Raw genomic sequence first — 24,447 nt, forward strand, 5'->3', positions numbered from 1 at the left:
GCTCTGATTCGTTCATTTGACATTATCTTGTTTTATTCTGTTGTGTTTGCATAGCACGATTTATTTACACTGTCTATGTTGAGGGACATTTGAGTTATCTCAGTTTTTTCCTGTTAAAAACAATACTGCTATTACCATTGTTTTATGTGTTTTTTGAAACGCATCTTATTTCTTGGTATACATTTCTGCATATGTGAATCTAGCAGCGGTTGAGGGTATCAGGTTTATATGTCCTCAGTATTACAATATAATGCCAAGCTATCTTTCCAGAAGAATTGTTATCTCCCTTCCCCACAGCAGTGTGTTAGGGTTCCAGTGTTTCTGTGTTGTTTCCAATACTTGGTATCAGACTTGCAAATTTTGTCAACTTGATATGTGTGTGATGTATGTCTTTGCCTAATTGATTTTTATTTTTCCAGTACCAAGTTTGAGCTCTTTTTTACATTTTGACTGGTTTTTTGGTTATTAGATGCTATTAAGGCATTATTTTAATAACGTTATTTAAGAAATGCATACTAAATATTTAAGGGTGTAATGTCAATTCACTTTAAAATATTTCAACGTAAAAACTAAAGACAGATAACATTACAGTGGCATCAAAAATATGTCAACCAGAAGTGAATTTTTAAAATACTCAAGGACTCTGTCGACAAAAGTATAAAATTTTCTCAAGACATTACAGAAAATGGAGGCAAAGATAGAGGAAGATAAAAATAAGTGGAGAGAGGTACCATGTTCATTACCATGTGAAAGTCTCAGTAATCTAAGCTTGCTGTCTTACTGAAAGTTTCTTTCCCAGTTTGTGTGGCTTACCTGGTTGCATATAAATTTATTTTCTGGACTGTGTAACTTTTGTGGTTAATAGACAACTAAATTATTATTAGGCCTAGAATAAGTGTTTTCCCATCTGAATAAGTTATCATTCCTCAGATAACCAAGAGGGAGACTGAACAAAGAGCATCACCTAGTGACATCTACTAATATCTGCATTCCATTCTTTCATGCTAAGAAAGGTCATTTTGCTTTCTTTTAACAGACTTAAATTTAAGTGTTCTATGTAGTTCACTTTTATTTTTTAGGAATTATCCTTTCTAATCTAAAAAGTATTTTTAAAAATAAGAACCCAACATGGATCTAAATCCTGCCTCAGTCATTTAGTAGCTGTCTGACTTGATACAGATTAACCTTCCTGTGCCTTGGTTTCCATCAGGTTGATAGAAGGATTAAATGCATTAATATGTAAAAATGCTTGGAACCTATAAGAGCACTACAAATTGACATCATTGCTACTATGAGTATGTATAGGTTGTTGGCCTATATTCTGTAAAAGAATACATATATATAGGGTGGAGAATGTGTGTATGTGGAATCCTGTAACTTGTATGTCAATGCTATCCGGCTCCAGAGTCTGTTTTTTATTTACTGCCCTTTATTACCACTGTAGCACCTGTCAAAAGCATTTCTAAAGGTAAATAGAGAAAGCTATGAGAATGTTATATGGAGCACATGGCATGAACAAGTTATTTGGTGATTAAAAGGGCTTGGAATAATAATGGTAATAGTATTCAAGAAATAATTTTTGAGCACCTACATATGCAAAGTACTGCTCAAGATACCTAGGGTACAACAATTAACAGAACAGATACCTATCCCTTCAGAGAATACCTTTCAGTGGGTAGAAACAGACAATAAGTAGTAAACATAAGTAAATCATATATGAGAAGGTGAAGAGTACTATGAGAGAAAATAAGGCATGGTAGGGTGACTGGAAGTCTAAGGACATGATGGGGTGGAAAGGAAGGTGCATAAGTGGGTAGCGAGTAGGCTGTGGCTTTTAAATATGGTGTCTGGAGAGACACGTTGGGGAAGAGTGTCCCTGACCAAGGGAACAGCCACTGTGAGGTCTGTAAAGTGCTAGGTAACAGCAGGGAAGGGAGTGATTAAGTTGGAGAACCCTAAGAGGTATGATCATATGCTTTTCAAATATTTATCTTTGGTTTTTATGCATTTTACTGTGATTTCTAAGGTGTGAATTTCTTATTTATGCTACCTAAGGTTTTCTGAGCTCCTCCAATCTTTTGGTTAATGTCCTTAAACAGACTTGGAAAATTGTTGGCCATTATTTCTTCCAATACTTTTTTAATCCTCACTTCTACTTCTGGCACTCCAGTTACATTTACTGTTGGACCTGTTTGACGCTGACTCAAGTATTTTTCATGTTCTGCTTGCTTTTTTCCATTTTTTCCCATGCTTCAGTTTATGTTTTCTATTGGCCTTTCTTTGCACTTATTAATTGTATCTGCTAGATAATAGATTTAACGTGTTCAGTCTGCTTCTAAACCCATCTAATAAATTCTTAAGTTTGGATGCTGAATTTTGCAGTTCTAAAATGTACACTTGATTCTTTTTAAATAGATTTTAATTCTGTTAAAATATTGCATGTTACCTATCTTTCCCATCTTCTTCTCTGTTTTCTTAGACATTAATTATAGCTATTGTGCAGTCCTTGTTCATTTTTGTTTGCTTTTAGTTGATTATTTTATCTCTTGGTTATTGGTCACTACCCCGCCTTGCATATGTAATAATTTTTATTGTATGCTAGAAGTTGTACGTGATGCATTATAGAGGCTTCCTCTAAAAATAAATTATTGTAGATCACCTTGAGCCTGTCAAAATTGGGTTTCAAATTTGTTAGGGGTGGTCCATTTCAATTTTGCCCTTGTTTCTAGAATTTCTCATTTCTGTCTCTTACTCATTAAGTGTTGTCTTTATTCTTAGGCATGTATTTTCTGGGGTCTGGATGCCAGGGGTGTTCAAGGATCGCCACTCTGGGTGAGCCCCAACTGCAGCCTGTGTGACCTCTGAAGTCCCTGTCTAGCTCTGAGCCTCTCACAGCAGTTCTCTGCTGGGACTCCTGGAGTTGTGCCCTGCGTGTATGCAGCTCAGCAGACTGAGGAGTGACGAGGGTGGAAGGAAAATCAAGAAAGTGTGTCCTGGGAGGCAAGGGGCACATGTATTGAGTGCTTAACATATCCCGGCACTGCTCTCAGCAAGCCCTTTACATGATAAGCTCATTGAATGTTTATTATGGCCTTGTATAGTGATAACTGTCATCATTTACATTTACAGCTGAGAAACTGGGGTTAAATAATTTGGCATACAGCCAGAAACTTAGGCCTGGGTTTTAACCCTCTGCACTCCTCTGATCCCCGAACCTGTCCTGCACACCAGGGGCAGTGTGCGTAAGAATAGGTGAGTTGCTGACTGGAGAACGTCACTGTTTTCCTCACCCCTGTTCCAGGACTCGGCGGACAGGGCCCTGTCACAGTGTCATTCTCATTATTATCTTAGACATTTTAGAGCTTTTTTTCCGAAGAACTGTTGGGTCACAGTCATCATTGGAGGGTACTTAGGTTTCTAGTTGTTACTCATGCAGCTGAACTTACCTCACTTTTTCAAAATTCTTCCCCCATGACTGTTGATTTCTACATGTGAATCAAAACCCCTGTAATCTTTCTAATTAGGTGATGTCACTTTATTGTGAGACTTACTTGCATAATGGAAGGAATATAACTGTTTGTAACAATTCTGGATATATCTGTAGCTGTATTGGGCAGGTTAGTTGTAGTGATTGTCTCCTAATACAGTAATAATTATTAGGAGAGAAAAAACAGCTTTTATATGTACTTGGTGCTTATCCATATATATATATATATATATTTTATCAGGTAAGGTAAACAGCAATGTTCTGAGTGAGTATTCTCTGGTTTTCAGGTGACTCAACTAAGGCTCAGAGGTTTAATAACTTGCCAAAGTAAAAAAAGATAATAAATCTGGATTTCAAATCAAGTGTTTGTGGCAACAAAGCCTATTATTTCAACCACATGTATATAAAATTAAAAATATTTTATGCTCCTAAATGGTTTTTTTTTTTTTTTCATAGGTGAAATTGGTAACATTAACTTATACACACCTCTGTCACTTCCTTGTCCCTCTTTCTAGGTCTTTTCCTTCCCTCGTACCATTAGTCCTGTGCTGAATGATTGTCCAGGTTAAAAGCTACATTTTTTAATTTTTATGTATTTATTTATTTTATATTGAATTTACTTGGGTGATACTGGTTAATACAGTTATGTAGGTTTCAGGTGTAAATTCTGTAATACATCATCTGTGTATTGTATTGTGTGTTTACCACCCCAAGTCACGTCTCCCCCTTGACCCTTTTCTGCCTGCCCCAGCCCCTTCCCTCTGGCAGTCACCATACTTGGGGCATAGATTTTTGTCAGTCATTATGTTCACATTTTTTAGTAATATTGAGTGTTGAAGACAATTTTCCACAATTTTTACTGGTAATCCTTATGAAGCAGGGGCAGTGTGTTGAGATTACTTACTCAGCTCTATACTAAGGAATCCTGCAAATTTGTAAGTATACATACAGAAAAACTTATGAATCCCCAAATGTCATATGTAAGACTTTTTAAGTAATTGAAGCACCAGGCTTTCAAAAGATATTAATGCATAAAATTACACATGAAGTTTCACCTTTTATTTCTACATTAGCTTAACTTCACCGAGCTCAGACAAGCTTGGGCGAGTTCAGGGTGCTATGGCCGTAGACTCGATATTAGCTTAAAATTTTTTTATAATCTTAAAAAGTATGTTTGCTTTTAAAGGAAATTATTTACATTATCATAAAACATGTAGTTGGTACTTGGTATTAATGTGGAAGTTTTTAAAGAATACATTAGATACAAAAATACAAATAGTACCAAAGTGTTAAGAAGTTGACTAAGTGATATTTCACCAAAATTTGGTTTAGAAGTTTTTGAAACTTCCATAAACAGTAATTTGAACTATATCAATTAACTTTTCTATTTTATACATTGTCCATTGATCAACCTCGCAGATATGATGAGCAAAATAATCCACATACAACACCCTGGCTGTTGTGGCTCAGTTGGTCAGAGTGTCATCCTGTACACTGAAAGGTCGTGGGTTTGATTCCCAGTCAGGGCACATGCCTGGGTTGTGGGTTTCATCCCAGGTCAGGGAGCCTATGAGAAGCAGCCAATTGATGTTTCTCTGTGCCTTCAGTGTTTCTCTATTACTCCCTCCCCCTTTTCCTCTCTCTTCTAAAAAAAAAAAAAAAAAACAATGGAAAACTGTCCTTTGACTAGGATTAAAAACAAAAAACAGGAATCCACATACTTTATGATCCCATTTATATGAAGTTCAAATATAATAAAAATTAATTTATGGTGGATTGACCAGGAAGGGGCATGAGGGAACCTGCTAGAGTGTTGAAATTGCCCAGATCTTGATCTAGGTGATGTTAACACAGTGTATAGAAATGCAAAATTTAATACCTAGGATTTGTTCACATTATTGTATATAAATTTTGGCTGGTTTCAAAAGTAATTATAATACTTAATTTAAAAAATTAATTGCATACTGTTGTCAAATCCATGCCTTGATACAAAACATCTGTCTTGACTTCAGGAAGAACAGGAGTTAGAGGCACTGCAGGAGTCTAGGAGGCACATCTGTTTGAATCCTAAGTGTGCTTCTTACTGGTCATGTGACTGTGGTTCAATCTCCTTACCTATATGCGATTTCCTTGTGTGTACCTCCCCTACCTGTAAAATGAGGACAGTGATTTCTACAGCGTAAGATTGCTGTATTAAATTTACCTTGTATATAGCACCCAGCCCATAGTAGGTGCTCCATATATGATGTTTACTTTCTTTAACCTGTAAGAGATTTTTTCTTTTACCATTATGAAGAAAAATTATAGTAACATGGGGAACAGAAGTATGAAGTACTGATACAGGAAATGAACTGGCCCTGGGGAAATTGCCAGGACCAGCTGAGGTTAGGACGTCCCTTAACAGGATATTACAGCATGTCCACAGAGACAGGAAACAGGAGATAAACTGACAAACTATTTACTCTTTTAAATAGTGCACACAGTGTGTTTTCTGGTGAAGTACTCTAAATTTAAAGCTATAGGTCCATTGTTATTCTGGGAAAATATTTAATGAATACATTGAGAGTGTCTAAAACATCTGAAAACATAGGAAGAATAATGTATTTATTATACTTCACCCAAAAGCATACTGATCATAACTATTTGGAAGTGCAACTAAACAGTTACACACTGTTTTAAAGTGGATTTCCCCTGTGTTCCTCGCCTTCACAACACTTGTGGTTGTCAGCTGAACAAGGCAGGGGCAGCGTGAGTGGCAGTCAGTAGACAGTGACAAAAGCAAGACTTACTGAAGCAAACAAGTATTTCTTATAAATCATTTGGAAACGATTTCGGAATCCGTTTCTTGGCAATGGAAATAGTACATTTCAGATCCTATTCAGTGATTGATTTATATGTGGGATGTCCTCAATTGGTGGTTCTGGGAATACTTAATGATGCTGTGCCACTGTTCGTAAAGTAGAGAGGATATCCTGCAGAAAAGAAAATCCCAGGGGAAGGAAGCCACGTTGGGGCATACTGTCCCTGCCTATAATGTTGGACATACAGTAGAAGTCATACAACTTCCTCCTTTCTTGTGATGCACTTGTCAAGTACATTTTGCCCACACATGGGCCATGCCTATAGTCCAAAATCAGTCATGTTTTCCCAGCTCTAAGCTGACTGCAGAGATGACTAAAAACACCATGGAAATGAACTTAAAGTAGTAATTTTGCTCTTTAGTAGTTCAGTGTTGCATTAGGACGCAAAACTGTTGAACCCAAACAACCTTAGCATGTGAGGACAATGCTCTAACCAACTTAGGTACCTGGCCAGGGCATCCATAGTATTCTTGAAATTATATTAAACGTTCAATTCAAGTATGCAGGATTGTCACTGTTTCTGCTGTTAAAAAAGGGAACTCAGTCTGGTTGGGAACCAATCATAAAAGTATCAGCCTTCATTGTACTGTAAATTCTATAAAATTCTATAAAAGCCATTTCCACAGTGTAGTGATAGTTCTGTCTCTGTGCTTTTTAAATGCTGAAGTATAATTTATATGCCATAAGATCCACCCTTTTTAAGTGTATAATTTTATGATTTGGTAAATTTACAGAGTTGTGCAGTTAGCACCACAATCCAGTTTTATTAGTACATTCCCATTACCTCACAAAGGTCTGTCTTGCTCAGTTTAAGTTATTCTTCATTCCTACCACCAGCCCCAAGCAACTAATCTTTCTTTGTCTATAAAATCGCTTTTTATGAACCTTTCATATAAATGAAATCATAAAATATATAGTCATTAAGTCTGACTTTAAACATTTGAGATATATCCATGGAACATGTATAAGCAGTTTATTAATTATGTATTTTTTCCTACTGCTGAATAGTATTCCATTGTATGAACATATTGATTTTGTTTATCCATTCAAAAGTGTTTTTAAATAGAAGGGTGTTTTTTAAATCTTCACATGAGGATATGTTTATTGATTTTATAGAAAGGGGAAGGGGAAGACAGAGAGAGAGATGTTAATTGGTTGCCTCCCGTACACACCCTGACTGGGGATTGAACCTGCAACTTAGGTATGTGCCCTGACTGGGAATCTAACCCACGACCTTTGGTTGTATGGGTTGCCACTCTAATAAACTGAGCCACCCAGCCAGGCTACCCACTCAAATTTTAATTGTTTCTACTTTGTGGCTATTATGAATAATACTGTTGTGAACATTTGCTTATGAAGTCTGTGTGTGGACATGTTTTCATTTTCTTTGGGTATATATACCTAGGCATAGGATTGCTGGATCATATGGTGAATGTATGTTTAATTTTTAGGCAACTACAGAACTGTTTTCCAAAGTGGCTACATCATTTACAATCCTGCCATCAGTATATGAGGCTTCTTTACTGAGGAGGTAGACTCCTTCACCAGTGCTTGTAATTGCCGATCCATTTTGATTATTGCTGTTCCATTGGGTGTCCAGTCTCATTGTGGTTTTAATTTACATATCCATAGTGAGTAATGATGTTGAATCAGCATCTTTTCACATGATTATCTTCCAGTGGTTTATCTTTTTTAGTAAAATGTCTATCAGATATTTTGCCTATTTTTAATATTGTGTTACTTTATGAAACTTTGTGGCTAGTTTTATTTATATGTACATAACATGATAAATATGTCTCAATTTAAAAATGTCATGCTTCAGCCCTGGCTGGTGTGGCTCAGTAGATTGAGCTGCTGCCTGGAAACTGAAAGGTCACTGGTTTGATTCCCAGTCAGGGCACATGCCTGGGTTGTGGGCCAGGGCCCCAGGTTGGGGCATGTGAGAGGCAACTGATAGATGTCTCTCTCACACAGTGATGTTTCTCTTCTTCTCTTTCGCCCTCTCCTCCCCCTCTCTAAAAGTGAATAAATAAAATCTTCTAAAAAATAAAATAAAATAAAAATATGCTTCACATTAAGGAATTAATAGTGTGGAGACATAATAATCCCTCTGGTAGCCATGGAGGCTTAGAGTCCTGAAGCCTGACAACTATCCCTCCCCCGGCCCCACCTGCCACCAGCTACACGCGGCATCACTTATGAAACTTCTAGAGTAGCCATGTATGCAGTTTCACGTGAACAGACCTTTGGACTTGGAAGACATGTAGAGACCCTAATCCAACACCTTGCCTCCAGAGGTAAGTTAATATGAAATTTGAAGTGAGGAGGTGTTGCTTCCCTCTGTGGTGGATTTACTGTGGACCCGTCCCGTATGAATCTGGGGAGTGGCTGGGAACGCCATTTCCTGAGAATGTGAAGAAATGGCCTCCATTACTTTTAAGTCAAAGTGGGATCCCTGTGATTGAGTACACGTGTATACATGTATGTTTCTCTGTGTGTAAATAAATAAACATGGTTGGAGGGAGTAGTTCAGCTACAGACTTTATGAAGAAAACAAAAGACTAAGTGGACCTTCCTTCAATAATGAAAACGGTGTTTACAGCAAATGATAAAAGTCATAATACGGATTCTCATATCAGCCTCCGATTCTTCCTGAGAGAATGGCAATAGACCCCCTGTAGTTGCGAGAATCATTTTGGTCTGTTCTAGATCCACTTTTGGACTTTTTTCCCCCTAAGTTTTGTGCGCATCGAGAATGCTTTTTGTTCCACATCAGGGAGTCCTTCAGTCTTTGCTGTTTATTTAAAAATGAGTTCGTATCAGTTATTTTTTTATAGAACTCATTTTTATATCATATGCAAATATCCTGCCCCTGCAGTGTGTGGCCACTGCAGTTTGTCTTCTCTTTTCTCTCTTCCCTCTCCCCATTTGGAAGAATGGGAGTCTTGCTGAAAGTATTATCTCCACTTCCCAAAAGTGTGAACACTGAAAATCACTGTGTAATGCCATTAAACTCAACTGTCCCCCATCCCGGCAAAAAAAAAAAAAAAGTCAGCAGCGGAGGTTAAAGATTACTCAATAAATACCTGATAAGAAATTGGACCATGGTCCCCAGACCTGGGTTCCGTTAGAATCACTTGAGTTGTGTATTTAAAATATAGGCCCTCTGGCCCCATGAGCAAAGCTCTTCAACCGTGCGAATACAGGTACTCCAGGGTGCCACTAAAGCAGGTCAAAATAGCTCAGCAACAGGGTCCACACTGTCAGTGTGTTGTCCTAACAGCATGGCTAGGAGGATGGGCTCACAGACACTAGAGATGCTTAGGCACAGAGTTGTCTGCACCTCAGGTTTGGGCATAACTGGCAGGGACATGCTGGCCACATTTGAAGAAATTCTATTATAAGGGGCAAATATGGGTGAGATTTACATGTCATAGGGAAATACAGCAAAACAGACTAAATCTTGTGCTGTGAGAGAGATGTGGAAGAAATAAACAATTGGCCTCTGGAATGGGTGACTTGTGACCCATTTCATTTGCAGCAGCTCAGTCTTTGGGGGGAAGCTGAAGGAGAGGAAGGCTGAGAAAGGTCCTGGAGGGCACACGCACCCTTCCCTGGGCAGGGGTCTGAGTTTAAGTTGCCCAAAGGAATTTCATCGCCTGCCTATCCCATCCCTCCTGTCCTCCTCAAATCCTGGTTCTAATGTAAATAATCTCATTTCCTCAAAAATGCTTCAGTTTTTGCAAATAGGTTTATAGGAAAGAGTTACCCTCACACGCTCCTTAAATACTTTTTTTTTCTTTTTTGCTGAGGGCAAGTGGTCTTTATTTTAACAATGCTTCACATGACTTAGTAGAGATATCCAGTTGTGTGTCAGATGAAAGGGAAAGTGATTGTGAGGCTTTGTTCTAATTATAACTTTGTCACTAACTAGGTCTATGACTCCAGCAAATCACTCCAGCCTGCTGGGCCCACAGGTTCTCCTTGTTTAAAATAACAGAGTTGGTCTAGATCAGTGGTTCTCATCATGTGGTCCCCAGACCAGCGCATCAGCATTACCTGGGAACTTGTAAGAAATGCAGATTTTTGGGCCCCACCCCAGACCTACTGAAACGTACTCCCTGGTGGAGCCCAGCAATCTGCTTGACCAGTCCCTCTGGGGGTTCTGATACTTGGCAGAAATTGAGAACAATTGGTCCAGATTAGTTCCCAGGTTTGGGGCTCTACCTGCCAAAGATTCTGACTTAAATGATTTCTAGTGGGCCCCAAGCATTGTTATTTGGTTCTAGATGGACATCTAGATGCTCTCTGAGGATTATTACAACTAAAAGTCACTGTCTCCAAATATAAATACTTCCATCTAGACCTGCAGGCTTGTTAGACCACTAGGTGTTGTGGTAATAGAGAAGGAAAAGCATTTTTAAAACTTTGCCATTGGATATGTAGAGGAACAAAGTGTATTTCTTCTGATATATTCTGTGATTTATATGAGTACAATTTGTTAAATATTCATTTGCAGTCTGTTAGATTTTATTAAAAGAAATTAAATGGCCCTCAATGATAGAGTGAATAAATAAATTGTGGTACATACATACACCAAAATACCCCTCAGCAATAAAAATCAACTAGTGAGGCCCTAGCCAGGTAGCTCAGTTGCTTGGCGCATTGTCCCAAAACACCAAGGTGGAGTGGTTCAATCCCCGGCCAGGGCACATACAGGAATCAAGCAATGAATGAATGCATAAAGAAGGGGAACAACAAATCGATGTCTCTCTCAAAATCAACATACAAAAAATTGTTAGATTGTCTGGTACACAGTGACAAGGTTGAATCTCATAATTTAATAATGAGCAAAAAAATCCTGGGCACAAAATAGAAATACTATGTGATTCTACTTAAGAGAAAATGAGGCAAAATTAATCCATGTTGATGGAGGCCAGTGGTTATCCTTGGGACACGTTGGTAGTAACGACAAGTGAGCATGGTGGAACAAACTTTCCAGAGTGCTGGAAATGTCCTACTTCTTGATGTAGTGGTAATTATATACATATATACACATGAACATATACATATATACATACACTCCACATATTTATATACTGAGCTATACCATTAAGATTTGTGCACTTTACATATGTACATTCTCAATATTAAGAACTTAGAAAACTGAAATGTGACCCTGAAGGGGAATAATTGGCACACCAGCCCACTGTTACTCAGACTGATTTGTGCCATTGGGCGGTGGTCACCAAGAGATGAATGTAGCTCTTGGATTTTATGTTGACGTTAAGGTAAAATGTGTGCATCACTCTATGTGGTCCCCATGCTGAGAAGGAATGTCACGGTCTGTTTGTATGTGAAGCCTATTTGGAAGGTTTCTGTGTCCAGGACACCTCTGCAGCAATACACATGAGCAGCCGATCCTCTTGCAGCAACCCTCTGCCGTCTCTTTCTTCATCTTCAAATCTTGAAATAGAATCTGAGAAATAAAACTGCCTCTTTTTTTATTATCTGCAGAAAAAGGCCCCACCACCTCTTTTGTCAGTGACAGGTTAAATGCATCATAATAAATCAAGGTGAGATTAAAATCAATCTGTAGCAGAGAGAAACAAATCCTTGCAAATCGTACTAAGCCACAGATTGTCAAAACAAGGCATATTAGAAGGGCATTTGGGGAAGAAAAATGTGTTGAGGAAATGAAAATCGGAGCCACTTAGCAGAATTCACAAAAACCCATTGGAAAGGGAGCATTATCATAATTTGGATGGGAAATCACCATCCATTACTCAGCTATCACTTTAAGGCCACAAACTGGGTGATGTGATTTTATCCGAAGCCCTGCTAATCATAAGCACGGGCTGGACTGGCTGACGCCTGCCTATGAAGTCACTCAAGGAGAGTCCGAGTCATTGTTCAGCTTGGACTGTATTAAATGCTGTCTGAATTTTACCTGATCCGGTCCGTTTGAACTGCTGTGCTTTCTCCCAGTATGTTCCAATCACTTTGATGCCCTTCTATTGAATTGGGTAGAATATGTAGGGCTGATTATTTTTTTAGATAGTTTATTTATCATGCTTTGTAACTTGGTCTATGGACAGGTAATGTAGCTCTGAACATTGATGTACTTTCATTCATTCATTCATGACAAACCATCTCAGGTGCTATGAGAGGATCCGTGGAAGGGTAAGACAGTCTCTTACCCTTTCAAGGGGTTTGTAATGTATGTGAGGGAACTGAACATAAACTCAAAAAATTTAATTTTTAAAAATCACAGGTTATCTTCTATTTATCCCTAGATTCCTCCTGGGAGGCTTACCTTACAGGTTACAGTCTTGGATGTCCTTGCCCTTGACTTCCAATTGGATTCATTCAATGGGAATTCCTAAGAGAAGAATCCAGATTATTCTCCTGGCTCCCTTCCTGTGGGGTCACCATAGGCAGGCTTGACGAAAGTAGAGAGGTGGTCTGGTTCACTACATACAGGCATCTCTCTCTTCCAGTTCTGGAAGGAGATTCTCGTTGCTCTTTGAGGTCTAGGAGTGGTAACGGTGCCACCTGTTCCCCAGCTTGAGGGTACTATATCGAGCTGTGTGGATTCCCTAAACCCTACTCACATCCTTGCAAATAGTCCCATTTTAAAACTCTCTTTAAACAAACCTATTTCAGTGTGTCATCTGTTTCTTTCTGAGATCTTGACTGACATAAATATTGTTATCACACATTGCCCAAGGAAATAGATATTCAAAATGGGATTCTGGATTTGTCTGACCCCTCTATTTAAAGAGCATAGGGAGAACTTATTTGCCAATGGGAAATAAGACACATCATCTTTAGTATGTGGCGGCATCATGATTATTTAGATTATCACTGTGGGGGCATGAGAAGAAGTACAGGAAGAGAGCAAGGCATTGGGAGATCAAGTAGCTGTGGCATTGTCATTATGGCACTAATAGTGATTAGATAGATCGTAGAGCCATCTGGTTTCTTTTGACAGTCCTAGAGAGTGTACAAAGGATAAAGGGGAAATGAAGCTGAGTTTCCCATTCCCAGTGGATAATCAGAAAGCCTGCATGGCAGCTTTGGAGGATGAGAGCTCCTATAGTCACAGAGCAGATGACATTGGTTACTGTTACAGAAAGGGTCAAGTGAAAACTCTGGAACTACACAACTCCCCCTTCAGGACATTAAGCCAGAAACAATTCCCCACCCCCAGAGAACCCCCCAGAGGTTGGTGTCACCATCAAACACTGGAAAGAGGCAGTGGTGTGATTCTATCATGTTCCCGTTCAACTTGTTTGTCTAGTGTAGAAGTCAGATGGGTTATGGCGATGATTATATATTACTGCAAACTTAAGCAGATGGTAATGCCCGTTATAACCATGACCGGGAGGCAGTATCATTGCTGGGACAAATCAGTACAGCCCTATGCATCTGCTTACAGCTGTTGCTCTAGCAAATGCTCCCATCCCCCATTCTTATCATTAATAAAAATCAGAAACATTTTGAAGCAGATTGCTTTTTCAGGGGCAACAATGTAACTTTACTGATATGCCTCTAGGCCATGTGAACTCTGCTTTCCTTATAAAACAGGTGAAACGGACTTCAATCACCTCGATGGCATCAGTCTAATCCACCACAAAGATGACAGTGCCCCACGCCAAATAGCTCAGTTGGTTAGAGTGTCACCCACTACGCCAAGCTTTCGGGTTCCTACCCAGTCAGAGTACATATAAGAATGGGTGAACAAATGAGTAAGTGGAACAACAAATCAATGTTTCTCTCTCTCAAATCAATAAATAAAAATAAAGATGACACAATGCTAATTGGAACTGGAGAACAGGAAGGATCAAGTATCCTAGATGCCTTCCTTAGTAAGTTACATTTATGCCAGAAGGTAAGAGTGAAAGTCCGAGAAGTGCAGGGTCCTGCCACATGCGTGAATGAAGATTTGAGGGGTGCGGCAGCCAGAGGCATGTCACTCTGAAGTGGGAGGAGAGCTGCTGCACCTTGCATTGACCATCACAAAAAGGCACAGTGCACGTTGGGTCTGTGGATTTTGGAGGCAACCTAGGCCGTGTTTGAGCTCGCTGTTCCAACCCATTTACCTGGCGAGCTGTGAAGCTGGCAGTTTTGGATGGCATCCAGAGAGCAAGAAAGTGTTCTGAAGCAGGTGCATGTTGTAGTGTAGGTTGCCCGGCCACTGGAGCCTCATGACCCAGAGATACCCACGATGTCTGTGACCAACAGAACGACTGACGGAACCTCTGGCAATCTCCAGTAGGAGACTTGGGACCTGCTGGCAACTATTACCGTTTGAAAGCAGTTCTGGCTTGCTCCTGGGTCTGGTGGAGCCCAAAAGCCTGGCCACAGGCCATCATCTGTCTGTGTGACCCAGGGAGCTGACACGAATGGGCGTCTCCACTGAACCATAAAACTCTGTGCCGTGGCATTCCCTTATAAATGGGAATGGGATACATGCAACCAGTCCCATGCAGATCCAAGAGTCAAGTGAACTGCCTTGAATGTGGCTGGGCCTCGGACATTGCCTGGTCCCCTGTGTCACTACCCCCCTTGCCTCACCCATATGTCTTCATGGGAAGATTTCCATGGCCACTTGATGGAGGAGTAAGGACCTGGTTTACTAAAGGGTCTTCTACTATGCTGGCATCTGTGGTGTACCTTCATTCAGCGGTGCTCCTGAGAGCCTGTGGTGACAGAAAGCCCTTCCCGAGGGCAGAACTTTGGACTTACAGTGGTGAGCAGCAGTCAGATTTGTGGAGACACAGGGGGGAGAGTTAAGGCCTGGTCTCATAGCCTGTGGATCTTAGTGAACGGTTGGACTTACTGACCCATTAGGCTGGGTGCCTAGGACCTGTGCCCATAGCACTACGGTACTATGTTTGAATTTTAATTTATCTTGAAATGAGAAAAAAGTAATGACTACATAAAATAAACCTGGTTTGGTTTATATTCATCTGTGTGACCATGCAGTTGTAAAATATATATATAATTTTTTTCTTAATGGAAGGAGGGGCCCACAAAGGCAGAAGTGCCTGGGACCCACAAAAATCATAATGTGGCCCTGGATGGGGGTAGGAAGGATTCGGGAGTGACTCCAAAATTTGGAAACTGAAAAGGTTAACCCGAAAGCCTAAGTATGTCATTGACTGAGATACTTAGGGGAAATACTGATGTGTTGCCGAGTTGGAGGCCATAGCAGAAACTCTGGTATGAAGTGATAAGGACTTTGATCAGGGAGGTGGCCTTTGGAAGAGCAGAGTGTCTTTGAATTGGTGTGTAATTGGACTGGGAAGAGAGGATTGAATATGGGAAACCACCTCAGGAATTTCCCCTTCCACCACCTGCTGGGTGAGCCAGGCTTCCGCTGCGTGTGCGATGAGGGGAAGAGAGAGTTGGGAGGTGGTTCTCAGCGAAGGCTGTACCGGGTCACCACCTCACACCATCCGCTCTGGCCTCTCTCCTGTTTCCTTTACCCCACCGAGTTCCCTGTGGTCCTGTGGACTTACGTAGATTACAACATCATTTTCAGAGTATTTGAATTTAACTGTAATGTGAAGAGCACAAAGTCATAATAGTATCAGCAGTCACCATTGTACTTGTCAGACACCCCTAGAAATAGGAAAGACAGATAGATGACTTGATGTCCCGGCCCACAGATGACAAAGCTGATCAGAGGTCTCAGTCTTTGGTAGAACTGGGATCAAAGAGCACGTCCCTGAACTCCAGTCCTCTTTCAGCTCCACTCTGACGGTCAGCTTGGATTCAGTTCAAAGGAAGTCAACGTGTTTGCCACTCTTCAGGTTTCAATTCCATTTAAAAATACGAAAAATGTCTTTATGGACAGCCTTGATCTCCCCTGTCCATTCATCTTGGAGATACTTCCTAGCCCCTGATTAGAGCCCCGTTCCTAGTGTGAACATTATGCAAGTGAGTACACCTTCTCCCTCTTTATTCTCTCTGTTCTGTCTGTCCCTGTGTCCTCCTCTCTGCCCCCACACTCTCGCTTCCTCTCTTCTCTCTCCTTTTCTTCTTTCACTCACTTCTCTCTCTTCTCCTCCCTTTTTATATTCATATCATGATACCATCATTCTATCTCCTGCATCTACATTGAAATATCCATAATATCATAAAATAGCCTTGTTATATTTCCAAAGTTAATCCACAAACTTTCTACAAGTATATGTTCAAACACAGTATTCTTCTAGAGCTTTTTTATTTTCCCACAAAGATAGGTTCTTACTTTTTCCCCCTTTTATATATGCAAAGTAACGTGCACACTGCCCTGCAGCATGTTCTCCTCACCCCACTCACTGTATCTTAGAGATGTTTTCAAAGTGCTTTAAGGATAATTCCTCATCGCCCCAGCTGGTGTTGCTGAGATGGTTGGGCATCATCCCACAAAACAAAAGGTTGCCGCTTTCTCAGTCAGAACCCATTCCTGGGCTGCAGGTTTGGAAGGCAATCAGTTGATGTTTCTCACTCACATCAGTGTTTCTCTCCCTCTCTTTCTCCCTTCCCCTCTCTCAAAAATCAACAATAATTTTTTCCTCATTCATTTCTGAAACTGCATAGTATTCCATTATATGCAGTTATATGCATCATAATTATCATTACATGTATCTAACCCATCCCCTGTTACTGATGTTTGGGTCCAATCTTTTGCTGTCACAATAATGCAATGAGTAAGTCTGTACACATATGTCATTTTAGAGGTGTGCACTTACAGATGCAGGATAAATTCCCTGAAATGGGATTGCTAGATTAAAGGCATCCACATTTGTAATTCTGATAGTGACAAGTGGCTATCCACTAGGATTGTGTCCATTTAAAGTCCTACCAGCAATCTAAGCAAAGTGCCTGTCTCCCCCTAGGCTTGTCAAAAGAATGTGCTGTTACATTTTTGCATTTTTGCTCATCTACTGGAGGAGAAATGGTATCTCAGGACAGTTTTAATTTTGGTTCTTTTATTATGAATGGGGATAAGCAACTCTATAAATTTAGTCACTTGTACTTCCTTCTCTGTGAACAGTTTGTTCATTCTTTAACTTTTTTCTACTGGTATGTAGTGTTTCTCTTTTTGATTTTTAGGAGCTCTGCAAGTTTTAGGGACATCAGCTCTTTTTCTGTGATATTGATTGTAAAGATTTTTCCTGGGTGTTATTTATTTTTTACTTCTGATTTGTCCCCTCTGCACACACACAAAGAAGCTTTTCTTTGCTTTTATTTTTATGTAGTGGAATTTAGCAATTAGTCATTTTTTTAATGTCTGCTAAACATAGTATGGTTTTAATGACTCAAAGTTATTAAAGAATTCCCATGTTTTCTTTTTAGAATTGTATGTCTTCATATTTTAAATCTTTGATCTACTTGGAATTTTCTTGAAGTAAGTTGTAAGATATGGTTCCATCTTAATGTTTTTCCCCATTTTAACCAGTTATTCTACATTATTTGCTGAGTAATCATTTCTCCCACACAGATGAGTTGTATCTCTTGCTACACTAAAACTCTACCAAGTATTTAGATCTATTTATAAACTTTCTATCCTGTTCCATTGGTCTGCCTTTCACACTGCATTAGTTATTGAGGGCTTTTTTTGGTATGTTTTAATATCCCATAATAAGCACTCCCTGCTTATTGCTCTTCCTGTTTGAAGTGTTTCTATCATTTTTTAAAGATTTTATTTATTTATTTTTAGAGAAGGAAGGGAGGGAGATAGAGAGAGAAAGAGAGTGAGAGAGAGAAACATCAATGTGCAGTTGCTGGGGGTAATGGCCTACAACCCAGGCAGGCATGTACCCTGACTGGGAATCGAGCCTGCGACACTTTGGTTCGCAGCCCGTGCTCAATCCACTGAGCTATGCCAGCCAGGGCCTCTATCATTTTTTAATATTGATTTTAGATTTATTAGTCTAATTCTAAACAAACTAACACCCAAAACAAACAAAAAACCATTTTGGTTTGTACAGAGGCCACATTAAATTTATGAATTCATGTGGAGACAATGAACACGTGTTGATGCCGTCTTCTTGTTTGAGAACACGACGTCTTTGCACTTGCTCAAGTCTTTCTTTCTGCCCTTCTGTTGTTCGGTTGTTCTCATGCCCTTTTTTATAATTGCCTCACGTGTCTATGCATCCCTAAACACTATATACATGTATGTGATATATTATTGTTTTGCCTGGTTTCATACTTTATAGAAATTATATATTATTGCATGCATCTTTCTGTACCTTACTGGTTTTACTCTGGTTCATCCCTTTTCCCTGCTCTTAGAATATTCCATTTTATGAGAATATCACAATTTTGTACTTGAAACTTTTATTAACCTAATGAATTTCTTTAACCTAATAACAATTTTGCCTTAACTTCTCTTTTGCAGATGTTACTATAACTACAAGAGCTTTTATTTTGGTTAATATTTGTCTGTATTTTCAATTTATTTACTATCAGTTTTCCTAAGTCTATGTCCTAGGATTTTCTCTTCTATATAGGATATGACTGGATTTTAAAGGTTCCCATTCTGACAACTGCAGTCTTTTAAAACTGGTAATTGGGTTTATTTATTTTGTGTGATTCCTGATGTATTCCAATTTCTTTCTAATTTATCTTTTGCTTTTTCATCCTGCTTTTTCTATAGTCCTTCTTTTGTCCATATTACTTTCTCCTGAGTTTATTTACTTTTAATTGGACTTTTATTTTCTTCTGTTTTGATGAACCAGTAGTATCAGGCATATGTTGAGTGAAAAAAACCGGAGAGATAGCCTGTAAACTGAATAATTATAAAATGTTCAGACAGGCAACACTTATCCATGCTATTCCAAGTGAGGATAGCAGTTACCTTTGGGCTATTAGGAGAGCTCGTTAGAAACAAAGAATCCCAGGTCCCACCCCAGACCTACGGAATCTGCATTTAAAAAGATCCCCAGCCAATTCACGTGTGCATTAAGAGTGTGAGAAGCACTAGTTTAGTGAATGCATGTCTCCTGAATTTAACAAATGTTAACATTTTGCCATAATTGCTTTGTATACATATATTCATTTATGTTTATATATGTAAAAGGAAATTGGAGAAACCATGAAATTTATATTCAAAGTAGTTTAATAAGGACCTCTTAAAAATAAAGACATTTCTACATTTCATAATGCCATTATCACACTTAACATTAACTATTATTTTCTACTGCTAGTTCCCAATTAGTGTTAAAATTTCTCCAACTGTTTTCAAACCGGCTTTTACAGTTACTTAGCATGCACTAGGATCCAGTCTTGGTTTATTCACAGCTTTTGGTCATTAAGTTTCCTGTCTCTTACGCTTCTTTGAATCCAGGCTACTCCCCTCCCTTCTCCCGCACCCACAGCTTTTCTCTTTATGACGTTGTCTAGTTAAGAAGATTAGGTCGTGTAGAATGTCTCCCTTTCTGGAATTGTCTGATCGCTTCCTTGTAGTATTGTTTAACTGGTTCTTTCAGCCCCTGTGTTTTCTGTAAACTAGAAGTGAGAGCTGAAGGCTTCATTAGATTCAGGTTGAATATTTTTTGGCAAGAATGCATGGTAGACAATGTTGTTTACTTGCCATGACATCAGTCAGGAAGCACATAATGTCTCATTCCATTTAATAGCGATGTGAATATTCATCACCGGGTTCAGATGGGGCAAGCCTGATGCGAACATTGTCATTTTGGTTTTTCCTCTTGTGACTCACAAGTCACCGGTGGGGTGATACCTTACTACTTTGCAAACATTCTGTTCCCCATCAGCTTTTCACATGTTGGTTTTAGCATTGATTGGTAGTCATTTTTTTTCCTGTTAGGATCTTTAAAATGGTGCCTCTCTAATTCTTTATTCCTTTTACATGTATTAGCTGGAATTCCTTGACAAGGAAGAGCTTTCTGTTTGACTGGGCCGGTTGGGCTACTCTTAATTGCAGTTCTTACTTCAAAGACAATATGAAGGTTTAATTACTTCTTTTCAATCTTTAAAATCTTAATAAATATGCTTAACAAAGTCAAAGTTAACAATATCTATACTCCCTTTCCCCCAAATTCAGGACCCTGGAATTCGTCTTAGACATTGCTTTTGTCAGGGTTTTAATTCTATCGTTTTTTGTTTTTTTCCCTGAGTTAGACTTCATTATTACGGATTTATACTGCTGGCCTCTGTCTGTTTATATTTGCCAGCACGTCAGCCCATTTCTCTATCTCCTCCTTCTAGTTCCTTCTGTCTCGTGAGACCACTTTTCATCAGTGGGAATATCTTTTATTTCTCTAGTGAGCATCTTTTTTTTTTTTTTCTAGTGAGCATCTTTGGTGGCAGACAGTCCCAGTCTTCGTTTTTCCAAGAGGGAAAAGAGTGCTCCTGAGTCTGTGGTTCCAGGCTGACCATTGCTGTCCTTTGTCCATTCCTGTCCATTGCCAAGTGCTGGTCTCCAGCCTCCACTCCGTCCGTGAGTCCCTCTTGTAGTCCCTGTTCTCTGCCTCCTTTGTCGTTGTTGTTGTTATTACGTCTTTATTTTGCTGAGGCACACTCTGCAGTGGGTTCTGTAAGAAAGGGCACATGAGGTAAATTTTTGGAGCCCTTGCATGTCTACAAGTGTCTTTATTCCACCTTCACATGTGATTTGTAATTAGATACAGAATTTGGCAGGTATGGCCCCTGAGACATTTTGAAGTAATTGTCCCAACACCTTTCAGCATTGCTGTTGAGAATTAAATGTCCTTTTGATTCCCCATCGCTTCTTTCTCCTCTCTGAAAGTGGTTAGCATCTTCACTTCATTCCTCCAAACTTTTATTATGGTGTGCTGAGTGAGGAGTAGGTCTTTTTATTATTTCTTTAAGTCAGGTGACTGGTAAACTCTTTCGAGTTGGAGACTTACATTCTTCTATTTTGGATTTTTAAAATATCAGCTCTTTGACAATTTTGTTTCCATTTTATCGATTTACTTTTTCTGAAACTACTATTAGTTACTTGATAGGTATCTTTGATTTCTCATCTTAATCTACTGTCTTTTGTCTCTTATTTTCAGCTTTTTGTCTTTTGTAGTTTTACATTCTGAAAGATTTACTTAATTTTTATACTCCTATATATCTATAACTTTTTTATTTGGTTGGTCATACTCTGAGTTTGCAAGAACTTTTAAAAAAATTCTTGATTCCTTTTTCATAGCACCCTGTTAGGTTTTTGTGGACAAAATATCTTCTCTTGCCTCACTGAACATCCCAATATGACAAAGTTGCAGGTTCAATCCCCAGTCAGGATACACGAAAGACTCAACCAATGGGCCCTGGATGCTGTGTCTCACTGGACTGAGCACTAGCCGAGAACCCAAAGGTTGCCAGTTCAGTTCCCAGTCAGGGCACATGCCTGGGTTGTGGGCCGGGTCTCCAGTGGGGAGCATGAGAGAGGCAACTGATTGATGTCTCTTGATATCGATGTTTCTCTCCCTCTCTTTCTTCCCTCCTTTCTCCTCTTTCTAAAAATAAATAAAATCATAAAACAAACAAACAAAATAAACTCAACTGATGAATGCATGAGTGAGTGGGACAGTAAGTCAATGTTTTCTCTTCCCCTTCCTCTCTGTCTCTAAAATCAGTAACAGCAAAAAAAAAACCTTAAAAAAAATAAACAATGGCAGTTTTAAAAAACATATCATTCTGTTGGATACAATACACTGTGTCTTCTGGGTTCCTTTCAGTGTGTTTGTTTTGGGTCTCTATTTTTTTTCTACTTGAAGTTTTCAACAAAAGTCTGGCTATTCTTGTGGTGTAACAAACATTCTAGGAGGGAGGCTGAGAGGAAATTGAAGGATAAAGAGGATGCTCGGGCAGCTATTGGTTTTGGACTAAGTATCTCATTCTTGACTCTCGTCTGACTTCCCTACACTTTATGTATTATTGTCTCTGTAGGAGAGAAATCCAAGGAACCTTGACTTTTTTTTTCATAATAAGACTATGTTTTCTATAAGTAACTTTAAATTGAGCATAACTTCATGTGAGATTTTTAATAGTATTGCCTATAGGAGATACATTTCTTCGGTGTAAGCATCAAATGCCCCTGTTTTGCCCACACATACTTTAGAGAACACTAGACCATGAGTTGGGAGGACTGGGGTTCTACCTCTTGGTTCTTGCTGTGTGATCATTGGTGTATCACTTTCCTCTGTAAACCTCAGTTTCCTCATCTGTATAAAAAGAAGTCTCTTTCCCTCACTGGGCCAATACAGGGGTCAAATGTGACAAACCATTTGTCTTTGCCCATAAATCATCAGTTTGAAAGTTTTTAAAATCCTTCATCTCCACAAAGATCTGCAAGTATGGCACTTGCTCACCAAGGTGTTATTCTCCCAGAAAAGATCAGCTTTTGGCTGAGGGCTGGTCAACAGCTGCCACATTTTAATTTCTTTGGTTTTTGTTTTTCTAATCTGGTCTAGTTTCAGTTGTTTGAATCTGGATAAGAATGCTGAGGCCATATTGTATTTTGTTCAGCCTCTGAGTGGTTTTCTAAACACTAACAGGGCTGCATGAAGTTGATGTCATTAATTTATGTCAGAAAAATAACTTCAGTCCCTCAGTCACCTTGGATGGATAAAAGGTGGCCACTGAAAGTATAAAGGGAAAATCTACAAATGACTAAAGCTGAAAACAGTCCTCTTCAGAACTGGGTCAAGCAGTTTATTAGGGCTTGGGTGGTGACTCAGCCTGTAGGGGCTTGCACTCCCAGGCTGAGGGACCTGTGAGGTAGTTTGGGAGTGTGTGTGTAGCTTGGTAGGAGGAGTGATTCACTCTTTTAGAAGAGTCTCTCTGCATCTCTCTCTCTCTCTTGATCTATGATTTTGTTTTTAATGATCTCAAGCATTATGGTGATATGGTTTACAAATTTGGGCTGACGGTTTATTCTCCTATACTTTAATCCTTCTAGTGAGTTGGTAAAAGTATCATTACCAATCACACATATATAGTAATTCTACAGTTGTGTTTTTGAATAGCTGTTCAAGATAATTATATCTTGAACAGCCCTGAATTATAACTTAGTCTGACTTAGAGAATTTATAGGCAAAGTTTGCTACTATGTCTTGCCATGCTGAATTTTAAAAGCATCTGACCTTGTAGTTCATCTATAAAATGTGAGATGTTACTCTTTATTTGATATTATACATACATTAAAATGCCTTCCATTAAGTAAAAGTCAACAGTTTAGATACACGGAATTTTTAATTAAATTTGCATGGTCAGAACCAAGATCAAGTAGATACTGACGGCTTATCTTCAGCCCTTGCCTTTTATTTTTAAAAAATTTTTTTGGCTGTTAATATATTTTTTTATTTTAATTATTGTTCAAATACGGTTTTCTCCCTTTTACTCCCATTCCAGCCCCCCCTCCCAACCCTCCCCACTTCCCTCCCATTACCACCCTCTTCCTAGTTTTTGTCTTACCTTTTAACAGGTTAATGAGCACAACCTGAAATGCAAGCAAATCTTTCTGTTCTGAGTGACAGTGAAGGGATTTCCTTACTATTTAAACATTGCAGGCAAACAGTTCTATAACTCTAAATAGAAAACCAATCTCCTACAGGTTTTGAGATGGCATTCACCATCTCTCTGAAAAGCTGAACATTATGAATCCAGTGCAGCCATATTTTTAGAAGGAGAAAACTGATAGCACTTGCGGAACTGAAATTACCATCAAAGTTCACAAAGCTGATCATGTTTGTTTATCCGTTAGCCAGATTTATTTAAATCAGGACTGCCCAAAAGAAATGTTTTCTGCTCAGTCATGAGCACACGATGCAATGTGCAGGTGGCATGCTGTAGAATGGTACACTGGAGAGCTATATAATTTTATGGACTGATGTAACCCCAAGAAATTTGATAAGAAAAAACCCAAACCAAATAATCTATCAGCTATTCACGGTCTGAATTCTGGTGTATGAGATCAATTTAAATATGGTGCACATTTAAAAAGTCACGAGTCATTTCTGTTTTGTAATAAATAAAGCAGTGGCCAACTACTAGTAGCTTTTTCGAGATGAGCTATCAAGCCTGCCCTTTCTGCACTCTTCCTAATGCCAGCGAAGATAATTT

The sequence above is a fragment of the Phyllostomus hastatus genome, unplaced genomic scaffold, assembly GCF_019186645.2.
Source record: "Phyllostomus hastatus isolate PE091 unplaced genomic scaffold, TTU_PhHast_1.1 phas_contig_34, whole genome shotgun sequence".
NCBI lineage: Eukaryota > Metazoa > Chordata > Mammalia > Chiroptera > Phyllostomidae > Phyllostomus > Phyllostomus hastatus.